The sequence below is a fragment of the Molossus molossus genome, unplaced genomic scaffold (assembly GCF_014108415.1).
Source record: "Molossus molossus isolate mMolMol1 unplaced genomic scaffold, mMolMol1.p scaffold_m16_p_14, whole genome shotgun sequence".
NCBI classification, from domain to species: Eukaryota; Metazoa; Chordata; class Mammalia; order Chiroptera; family Molossidae; genus Molossus; species Molossus molossus.
This window is the reverse complement of record NW_023425349.1, coordinates 7947833-7957398: the sequence shown is the minus strand read 5'-3', so window position 1 is coordinate 7957398 and position 9566 is coordinate 7947833.

The following is a 9566-nucleotide window of genomic DNA, read 5'->3' as shown; positions in this document are numbered from 1 at the left end:
AGAAACTAGATATTACCTCTTGGTTGTTTGCCACATGAATATCCTCTTAGTGTTGAAACTTTCCCCGTTACCAGTCCTTTCTCTGAACCTGGCAGAAGTGACTGGACAATCAAGCTCACGATTCCTTTTCTGTCTCTCATGTTAGAAGCCAGGGGGTTTCAGGTCTGAGCCTAGCCATTACGTGTGAGGAGAAATTGTTTTAGTACCCCTTCCAGTTTCAGTACTGAGGCAGTGAAGTCATTTGTTCTGCCTAAAGCTGAGTCCCCTCTTCCATAGTATCAGCAAACCATCTTCTGCCTGTTTGGAAGGTGTGACACCCTGTTTCCCATTAAAGGTTATATTCAAAGAAGCATTGGGACATTGGAGAAGAGTCCCAAAGGTAAAATGCATATATTTGGGGAAAATCATGGTCCTTCAGTTATGCTGATGTCAGCCAGCACACTGTCACAGTAACAGTGAAACGCTCGTGTTGGTCCGGGAGTGGGGGTAGCCCACCATCTTTCAGAAGCAATCCGTTATGCTGGGATTTGCTTCATGTGTTATGAAGATAGATGTATCTTTTGTTGAAATCCTTATGTGCACATCAGCTACTAAATGTAGAATTTAAAGTCCAACTTCTTCACCTCTGCTGTTTTTTTAAGGTTTTTTTGATAGTTGGGGTTTGTAAAAAGTAAAGTTGCTGATCGGGTCAGGCAGACCCCAGGAGATGGTTGGGCATCTGAAATGCTGGCATGTTCAGAGAGCTGGGGAAGGGGATTGCCTTAGTTTGGGTAGTAAACGTGAATTTTTATAAACTTGGCTTTTTAGGAGTAGGAGGTCATACTATATTACTACCTGTTTTTCCTGCCTGCCCTGGGTTGGATAGTCTATCTCCTTAGCCTCTGTACAGCTTTAGAAAATCTTTATCCTTCCAAAGTTTGGATGGCTGTGGGTAACATTTTCCAAACAGTCTTTCAGGGATTGTGTCAGTGGCCTACAACCAAGGTATTTGTCCTGTACTTTGAGTCTTAACTGTGGTTTTTCTCTAATCCCAGCGGGAAAGGGCTTCAAGGCACCACCAATGGTATTTCATATTCGTACTTATACAACGCCTTTAATTTTAGATATGCACGTTACAGTAATCCACTGGGTCAAGTAGGTGTCACTGTCTGAGGAAGGACTGCGCCAGCCTTTCCTCAAATGTTGAGGGCCACCCTCAGGCGCTCCTGGGCCCCAGTCTGGTGAGTCCAGTTTCTAGATCTCACTTTGCAGTCTCCTTCTGGCCACAACTTTCAAAGAGTCTTCCCCGAAGGGTCTCCTCCATTCTAATGGGCTTTTGCTGAGCTAAACTGGCCCTAGGCTGACTTCTAGCTGTTGGGGAAAGCTGCTGAGTCTCAGGGGCTTCTTCCCACGGAGGCTCACCCCCCCAAGCTGCCGCGGAAGCGGTGAGAGCAGAAGCAGCAGAGCCATGCTTTCCCTGCAGTCCCCTTGGCACCAAGGGAGGCAAGGACTCCATCCCACCAATCCAAGTGTTTGCGTTTAGAAGCCTCTGATCACTTAGGAATGCTGGAAACCAAGCAACATATTACCCTCCCCCAGCCCCCATCTGTGCCACACTTAATTTTGTGATTTGGGTTGCTTTCATGGGTGACTAACTTTGTTCAGTGAAACCAGGGTTTGTTTGAGTTTTTTCTTTGCTACTTATATATTTAAAGGTACATATTTCTTATTTTAGATCTCTACTGATAGTACTCTATGGGAAGATGCTGGAACACATTTTGCAAATGTGACTTTTTTTTTTAGTTTTGCTTGAAGCCTGTGTCACAATGTCAGTTGCTGCTGCCTTCTTCCTTTTATGAGGTTCCCAATGTTTCTTCCAGAAAATTACTTTATTTATGCAAGTCAGGTGACTCTTAGACCACGAAACCATTTAATGATAAACAGGTTATCTAGGTGCATATCTTATTGATATTTTGTGAAATGTTATGCCTGTGTTGCAAAAGTTGAATAGTTTTGTCTTTATATATTGCTGTCTTCAGTGTACAGCATGGTTTTACTTAATTGAATGTTACTGTTTAATATTTTCTTCTTATAGAAGAGACCATGCCCTTTTGTATGACATGTTTTAATAAATGTTATCTGTCAACTTTGTAAAAGTTTTTTCACTTTGGGTAAATGAAACATGTCTTTGTTTTTATTCTGGCTTTTGCCACCTGAGAATAAAAGTTATATTGTGGCCTTTTGATAGTAAATACCAAATAGCCAGTCGGATCAGATAGGTACTGAGTGAATTTGCGGTGCCAGGCACTTACGATGATTACCTCATTTTAAACCCTGCCAGCCCCATCATGTGTTAGGTGTCCTGGACGTTCTCTGTTTGCTCCTCTGGGTGCTCTCCCCACCCTCTGCTTCGTTCTGGAGTCTGGCCTCTGTGAACTTATCCTGGCCTCTGGTCAGGATCTGCCAGGCGTGCTGGACGCGTTGGCATTTGAGGAGAGAGGAGATGGGGAAGTCACTCCCCTGGCTTCTTCCTGCCAGGTGTGGGTTGATGGTGGCTGGGCTCCTCTGCCAAGGGCCACAGCTCCTGTCTGGCAACTTCAGGGTTTGGTCACCACACCCTGCCCTTGTCATTTCAAGCAGAGCATTAGTTCCTACGCCCTATTTTGCCAGGCCTCGGGCTTCACTGCCCTCGTGGGAGTTCCTTAACCCTGCCCACCCCCTTTGTAAATAGTCCCTTTAGGAAACTCTCCTCGGCCACCCCAGCTGAGTATGTCATTTGTGTCATTCAGGACCCTGGCTGATGCCCTAGGTATTCATTTCACCCACGAGCCTGCTGTGATTCAGAAAAGGCAGGGTGTTACCAGAGGTACGGTGACCCGTGACCGTGGAGTGGAGCTGGGGTGCGAGGCAGGACTGGCTGCAGCACGTGGAGGTGGCTTTCCTCTGCTCTGTAGTTCAAGCTCTTTCGGGGTCTCTCCCGCGCCGCACTCTGTCCTTCCCGTCCCCCGCCAAAGAAAACCCTAAGGAACAGCAGCAGTCTCTTTAAAAGTGCCGCAGGCGCTGAGGGCCCCACACATTTCCTCACAACAGCTCATCGCCGAGACGCTGCTTGTTTTAGACCAAACTTAACCATCTTCCCACACAAACCTTCTGTTACCACTGTTTGTTGTGAGGTTCCCCTCCCCACTGCTGATTTCGGAGCCAAGTACAGACTGCCGCGGCCAGCTCACGTGAAGTTCGAAAGAGCCACGCGTAGCCTTGGCCGAGGTGGGGCCTGTGCACCCTGACCGTGGGCAGACAGCTCAGTCCCTGCGACATGTGACCCCTCCAGCCCCTCTTCACCCTCCGGGGCACCCTGCCGAGGCCCTGCCTACCAGCAGCCCAGCCCACCTGGGAAGTGTGACGGTGACAAGCACTGGGCTCCTTATTAGGAGAGGAAAGAGAAGTGACCCGCTTGTGTCTGTGAATAGAAGTGGGGTGGGGTGTGAGGGGTGCTGCCCAGATGGAGCATGCCACACCTGTGCGGTTTATTTAGCTTTCCTCCTGGTCGATTCAGGCACGGTTTCCCACCAAACCACCACTGCACCGAGACCGTCTCCGTGCCTGGGCACCTCGGAGGGTGCACAGCCCTCGAACTTGCTCACCGTCAGTGGATCAGTTAGCAGGTTAGCAACAGGAGATGAGGTAAGCTTGAACTTGACGTAGCAGTCATTCATTGTTTGGTAACGATTTGATTACGTTTTTTCTCGGTGCAGAAAACGAGAGATAAGAGCTCTGTGCCCTTTTACCTCTATCTCGTGTACCTTTTAAGAAAACTTGGACAGCGCTCTGTGTTTAGGGTTCAGTAAATGAAGATGGGCAGGAGAGGCATTTTTTCCCAAAACCAAAAGGGGAGTGAAGATGGGGAGAGAAATCTCACAGTCTTTCTAAACTGGTTTGACTAGTTTGAATCAAAACCAAACAATTTGATTTTAGAATCTTCTACCACTTTCTTGTACCACTGCAAGTAGCTCGATGCAATTACAGCAAAATCACAGCTGTCCTTTGAGGGAACATGTGGGCTCCGTAAAAACAGGGTAATTTATAAGCAATATTGTAGGTAAATATATATTATTAAAAAACAGTGGCTTTTTAGACTCTTGTGATTATGAGTTCTGATTTTTTTCCCTCATGTTCCAAAATAAGAAACCAGTACTAGAGCCATTAAATGTATTTATAGCTTAATAAGATACTAGTTAGTCCCCAGAGTACACTGGTCTGCCTGATGTAGCAGCTAACCTTTACGAGCGGGAACTAAAGGCTGCTTCCAGAACTGCCTGTCTTGTTAACTCTGGGTTTGCTGAAAAGATCCTCGGCTACACACGGTCACTCGGTCACTCGTGATGGTGGATGCCAAATCAGTGAGAGCTGCTAAAACGCCTGCAGGGGCTGGCTTAGTAGATGTAGGATTTTAAATGACAGCAGTGACCTTGACCGAAACTAGAAAAGGTTCATTTTTACTTCATTTATATAGTACGCAGTACTTTGTAGATACAATATGAAGATACACAGATTTTTTTTTTAATTTTTTAATTTTTATTGATTTTAGAGAGGAAAGGAGAGGGAGAGAGAGATAGAAACATTGATGAGAGAGAACGTCAGTTGGCCGCCTCCTGCATGTTCCCCACTGGGGATCGGGCCCCCAACCTGGGCGTGTTCCCTGACCAGGAATCGAACTGGTGACCTTTTGGTGCATGGGTTGACACTCACCCACTGAACCACACCAGCCAGGCAATACAGAGAATTTTTGTTGGAGAATTTGTATCTCTTTACTGCAGTTCTGTGTGCTTATTGGGCTCTGAACACCTACTCAAAACACTGAACACCGTACCCACTTTAATAAGTGTAAGAAGAATTGGGATTATGGACTGAAAATCACAGCTATAAGTGAAGGTTTTATTGCACGTTTAATATATGCCAAGTTCTTAACTTGCATTAACTCGTTTATTCCTCATAACAGTCCTGTGAGAGACAATTTTATTCCAGGATACCCCACAGAGCAGGAAAGAATGACAGCTTCTATTCTGTCAGAGAGATGTGGTATTTTTTTCCCCACCTGGGCCAGCAGGGATGTCTATCTGAGAGTGTGGTTTGCACAGTTGTCCCTCTCCACCTGCGAGACACTGAGCGCGTTTTCTGGGGCTGGGGAGTGCAGACTGGGCTAATTTAGCCTTTGGTGCCCTGGGTGATGGGTGACTCACCAGCAGCCCTCAGGTTGCTGTCCTTTGCGCTCTGGAGAATACTGTCCCGTCCAGATAGGGTTCTAGCCTGGATCAGCAGCTGGCCCTAGGTGAATTCCTTGGGTTCAGGAAAAGCATGTAGAAGTTAAACCCAGGTATAGAGAGCCCAGTGATTCTCAAACAGAAAAGTTCCATCAGGGTCTACTCCAAGGAATGGACAGGCAAAAGGAGCATGACCCCAACCCCTTACTCCCTTCGGACCAGAGCAGCTTTAAAAAAAATTTTTTTCGCCCTGGCAGGTTAGGCTCAGCGGTTGGAGTGTCGGCCCATGGACCCGAGAGTCCCAGGTTTGGTTCCCTCTAGGGGCACGTACCTCGGTTGTGGTTTGTCCCCAGCCCCGGTTGGAGTTGTGTGGGTGGCATCTACTCCATGTGTCTCTCTCATGTTGATGTCTCTCTCTCTCTTCCTCCCTTTCTCCCTCCCGCTCCATCTGAAGATAAATGCAAAAGTGTCCTCGGATGAGGATTAAAAAAAAAAAATCTTTTTTTTTCCTTTATTGATATTAGAGAGGGGAAGGGAGAGGGAGAGATAGAAACATCTATGAGAGGAAACATTAATTGGCCACCTCCTGTATGCTCCTTACTGGGGATTTGGCCCACAACCTGGGCATGTGCCCTGACTGGGAATCAAACCAGTGACCTCTTGGTGCCTGGGTCAGCACTCAACCACTGAGCCACACCTGCCTGCCCAGAGCAGCTTTAATTTCATGTGGCACAGACAACGACCTGCTCACTCCCTTGCAGAGCTTCCGTTTATTCAGGGCCTGCTGTGTTCCACACTGTTCTAAGGCCTTTCTGTGCATTAACTGTTCACCCTTGCACCAACCCTGCAAGTAGGTCAGTGCCATTCCTGTCTAGCAGGAGGACTGATGGCAGAGCCAGGATTAAAACCCAGGCAGCCCGAGTCCTGAGCGCCACTTAGCTACACGTGCTCTGTTGCTTTCTGGTGACTTGCCTGCCCAAGGGTTCAGACCGTCCAGAGGAAACCCCACTGTGCCTGCTGGTGCCCTGGGTGTAAAATTGTGACCATTGCTCTGATATTTATCACCAGGATTTATTTGGCACCAGGAGCACCTATTTATCTCTGAGTTGGTGGGCCCCAAGCCAGCCCACCCTGTTCTGTCAGCCTTTGGGGCAGCACTCACTCCCTCACAATAGCCCCCACTCCCACTGTAGTCTTCTCCCGCTGCTGCTTCAAGCACCTCTCCTTCCCAGGCAGATCCGAGCCTGCCACCTCCCATGATCCATCGGACAGAATCTCAGCTGCTTAGCCTGGCATCCAGGCCCCAAGCTGACATTAGCCTACTTGTTCATTTTTGTTTGCCAATCCCCACGTGAGCCCTGGCTGCTCTCCTTGGGCTTCACTCTGTCCTCATGTGGATGATTTTCCCTGCATTGAATACTACTCATCTTCTCTTTCATCCACCTCTCCCTAATCTTTGTCCTCCTGGAAAACTCCTGTAAAAATAAAACTAATCTCTTAATGCCTTCCCTGAGCACCGCTGACAACTATTCACACCTCTCTCAGTGATACCGTTTCATTTTGAACTTAGTTCTGCTGTAGCATTTGTGATTTTATATATACCATTCATCCTTCACACACCCCGGTTCCCTGTTAGACAGTGAGCTCCTCAGAAATAGAAACTGTGTCTTAACTGTCTCTAGGTGGCCGTTCCTGGCACAGCCCCAATCCACAGTCAGTAAATACTGCTGAATTTAACAAATAATAAATGCAAATTTTACTGTTCAGTTCTTACCCACCAATTACAGCCACGGGCTGTTTGCTTCATCAAAGACCTTACTTAGGAAGTGTGGGCACCTAGCAATCTTAGGAAGTGACCTCTTCCAGCTTAATGTCATCTAAGTATTGCTGAAATTGCCCATTAGCTGAGAATTCTAAGTATAGGTCCCCTTTCATAACCCAAATGAAAGATTTTATATCTGAGTAGGTGCTTGGCTGTAATACTGTATTTAGGTGAAGTCAGGCAGAAGAGGGCATGGGGTTTATCAAATAATGACATCTGGTAGAGAAAAGTCAGTGGCTCAGCCAAAATGTCAGTAGAATCACTTACAGTTGACAACTTGCTTTGAAAGCAGAATAAACTTGACTTGCTACACTCCTTATGAAATATATTAGCCCCATCGTGAAGAAAAGCAACTCTTTTTTTGTTGTTAATTTCTTCTAGAAACTTGTTCTGGAAGAGAGCATATTTTCGGTGCCATTCTGGCACAACCCAAAACAGCTGATTACATGTTAGTTGGTGCTCCAGCTAATACTAAAATTGGTAGCAGTTGATTAAGGACCAAAAGTTGCTTTGTGATTCATTCATTCAAATTGTGATTTATCTGAGCCTTAGGTAATAATGGAATCTTGTAGTCGGGAAACAGAATCTGGGCGGGACAACTCGGGGGTCACACGCAATAAGGTTTGTTTCTTGTGAGCCGGCTCTGGGGGAGCGGGCACGAGGCTTCTCTGGCCATCCGAAAGCAGAAGGCAGCCGCGAGCCTGGGACTCACTTAAGGGACTCTGCCAAGGAGGCGTCAAGCAGTTCTGCAGGAAGTGGTTTCAGTGGCATCTTAGGGCAAATGTTTCTACTTTTCAAGTAGAGAGACCACTTTCAAATATCAGAAAATTTTTGCAGAGCACCCGGCTCCCAAACGTAATAGTCTACCAGGAAAAATTCAAAATCACAAAACGCTATTATGAATTCAGTAATACTTAAATGCATTTATATTTATTCTTCAAAAAGTATATAGTTGAAAAGTATTAGCACGCAGATGGGGAATCTAGAAAAGTAGTTTTATATCCCTTGATCAATTCATTCATTCTCTCATTTATTTACCAAATATGTATTGACCACCAGCTGTGGCCCTAGGTTAGAGTTTGGCTGTCTTCAGAGGCTACGTAAAGCACTGCAGGAGACAAAGAAGTGGGCATTTCAGGATAGGTCCTTTGCGGTCTGTCAGGTAAATGGCTAAACATTATGAATCCAGACCTGTAAATAAGATTGGAGAACATTTCTCAAACACACCTCACTGTGGCTGGTAACCAGGACACTCTTAGCTGTGGATGTGGTGGAAGTCACTGAGCTTAATTCATCTTCAGGCCAAGACCCAAGTTACAGCCATTTCCTGTCACGGCTGTACAGCTACTCTGAATCTCACCTGCTTTCCTGGGTTTTCAGCGAACTCATCACGGTCACTCCTGGAGTAGAAAGGGGCAGAACTTCCCCATCAACGATTTCTATTTCTGCCTCCCAGGATTTTCCCATTCCCCCTTTTTGAGCAGAACCCTTTCTCATAATTCGTCCACCATAGTTCAGGACATTGAATTCACAAGGACAGTATGGGAGCTATGAAATAAATCAGTAACAGGCCCTCAAAGAGCGCACTGTCTAGTAGGCAAAAAAAGAAAAAATAAATAAGCCCTGGCAGGTGTGGCTCAGTTGGTTGGGTGCCATCCCATGCAGCTGAGGGTCACCGGTTCAATCCCAGACAGGGCACCTGCCCAAATTGTGGGCTAGATCCCAGGTATGGGGCATGCAGGAGGCAGCTGATCAATGTTGCTCTCTCACATCAATGTTTCTCTCTACCTCTCCCTTCCTCTCTCTAAAACCAATAAAAGCATATCCTCAGGTGAGGATTTGAAAAAAAAATGTAAGAGCCTAACACTACATGCTGTTCTAGGTACTGAGAACATGACAATAAATAACACAAAAATCCCTGCTCTCCTGGAGGTCACATGCTAGAGGCAGGTAAGACTGGGACCCCTCCGATGCTCATGAGAATCACCACAGACTCACACAGGATGACTGGGGGCGTGGAGGAAGCTTCCTCATGCTATCAGCCTCTGAGCGGGGCCCGGAAGGATGGGTGGCATTCTGGCCCGTGGGACTGTGGATTAAGTGAAGCGGAGGCCAACCTCACCCAGAGGGAAAAGTATTAAGAAAGGCATGGAGGTGGGGAAATATGGAAGGAGTTGTGGAGATACGTAGGAAAGTGTACACAACTTGGGGGCCGAGTTATTACTCTGGTAATGGATGTCGGCTACTGAGCATTTACGGTGTGGGTGTGCCGGACTCTGTGCTACACTCCTTACGCCTGGTATCTCTCTAGATCTTTACTACGAGCCAGCTGGAAAGGTAAATGAAAACAGGCTCAGAGAGAGGTTAAGTACGTGGCAGAGCCAGAATTCTAAACTAGGTCATCTGACTCTGAAGCCCAAGCGTGTGACAATTATACCGTGTTGGTGCCCCAGGTCCTGAAGGAACTCAGAGCCCAGGCTGTGGACGTGATTTCACAGGTGATG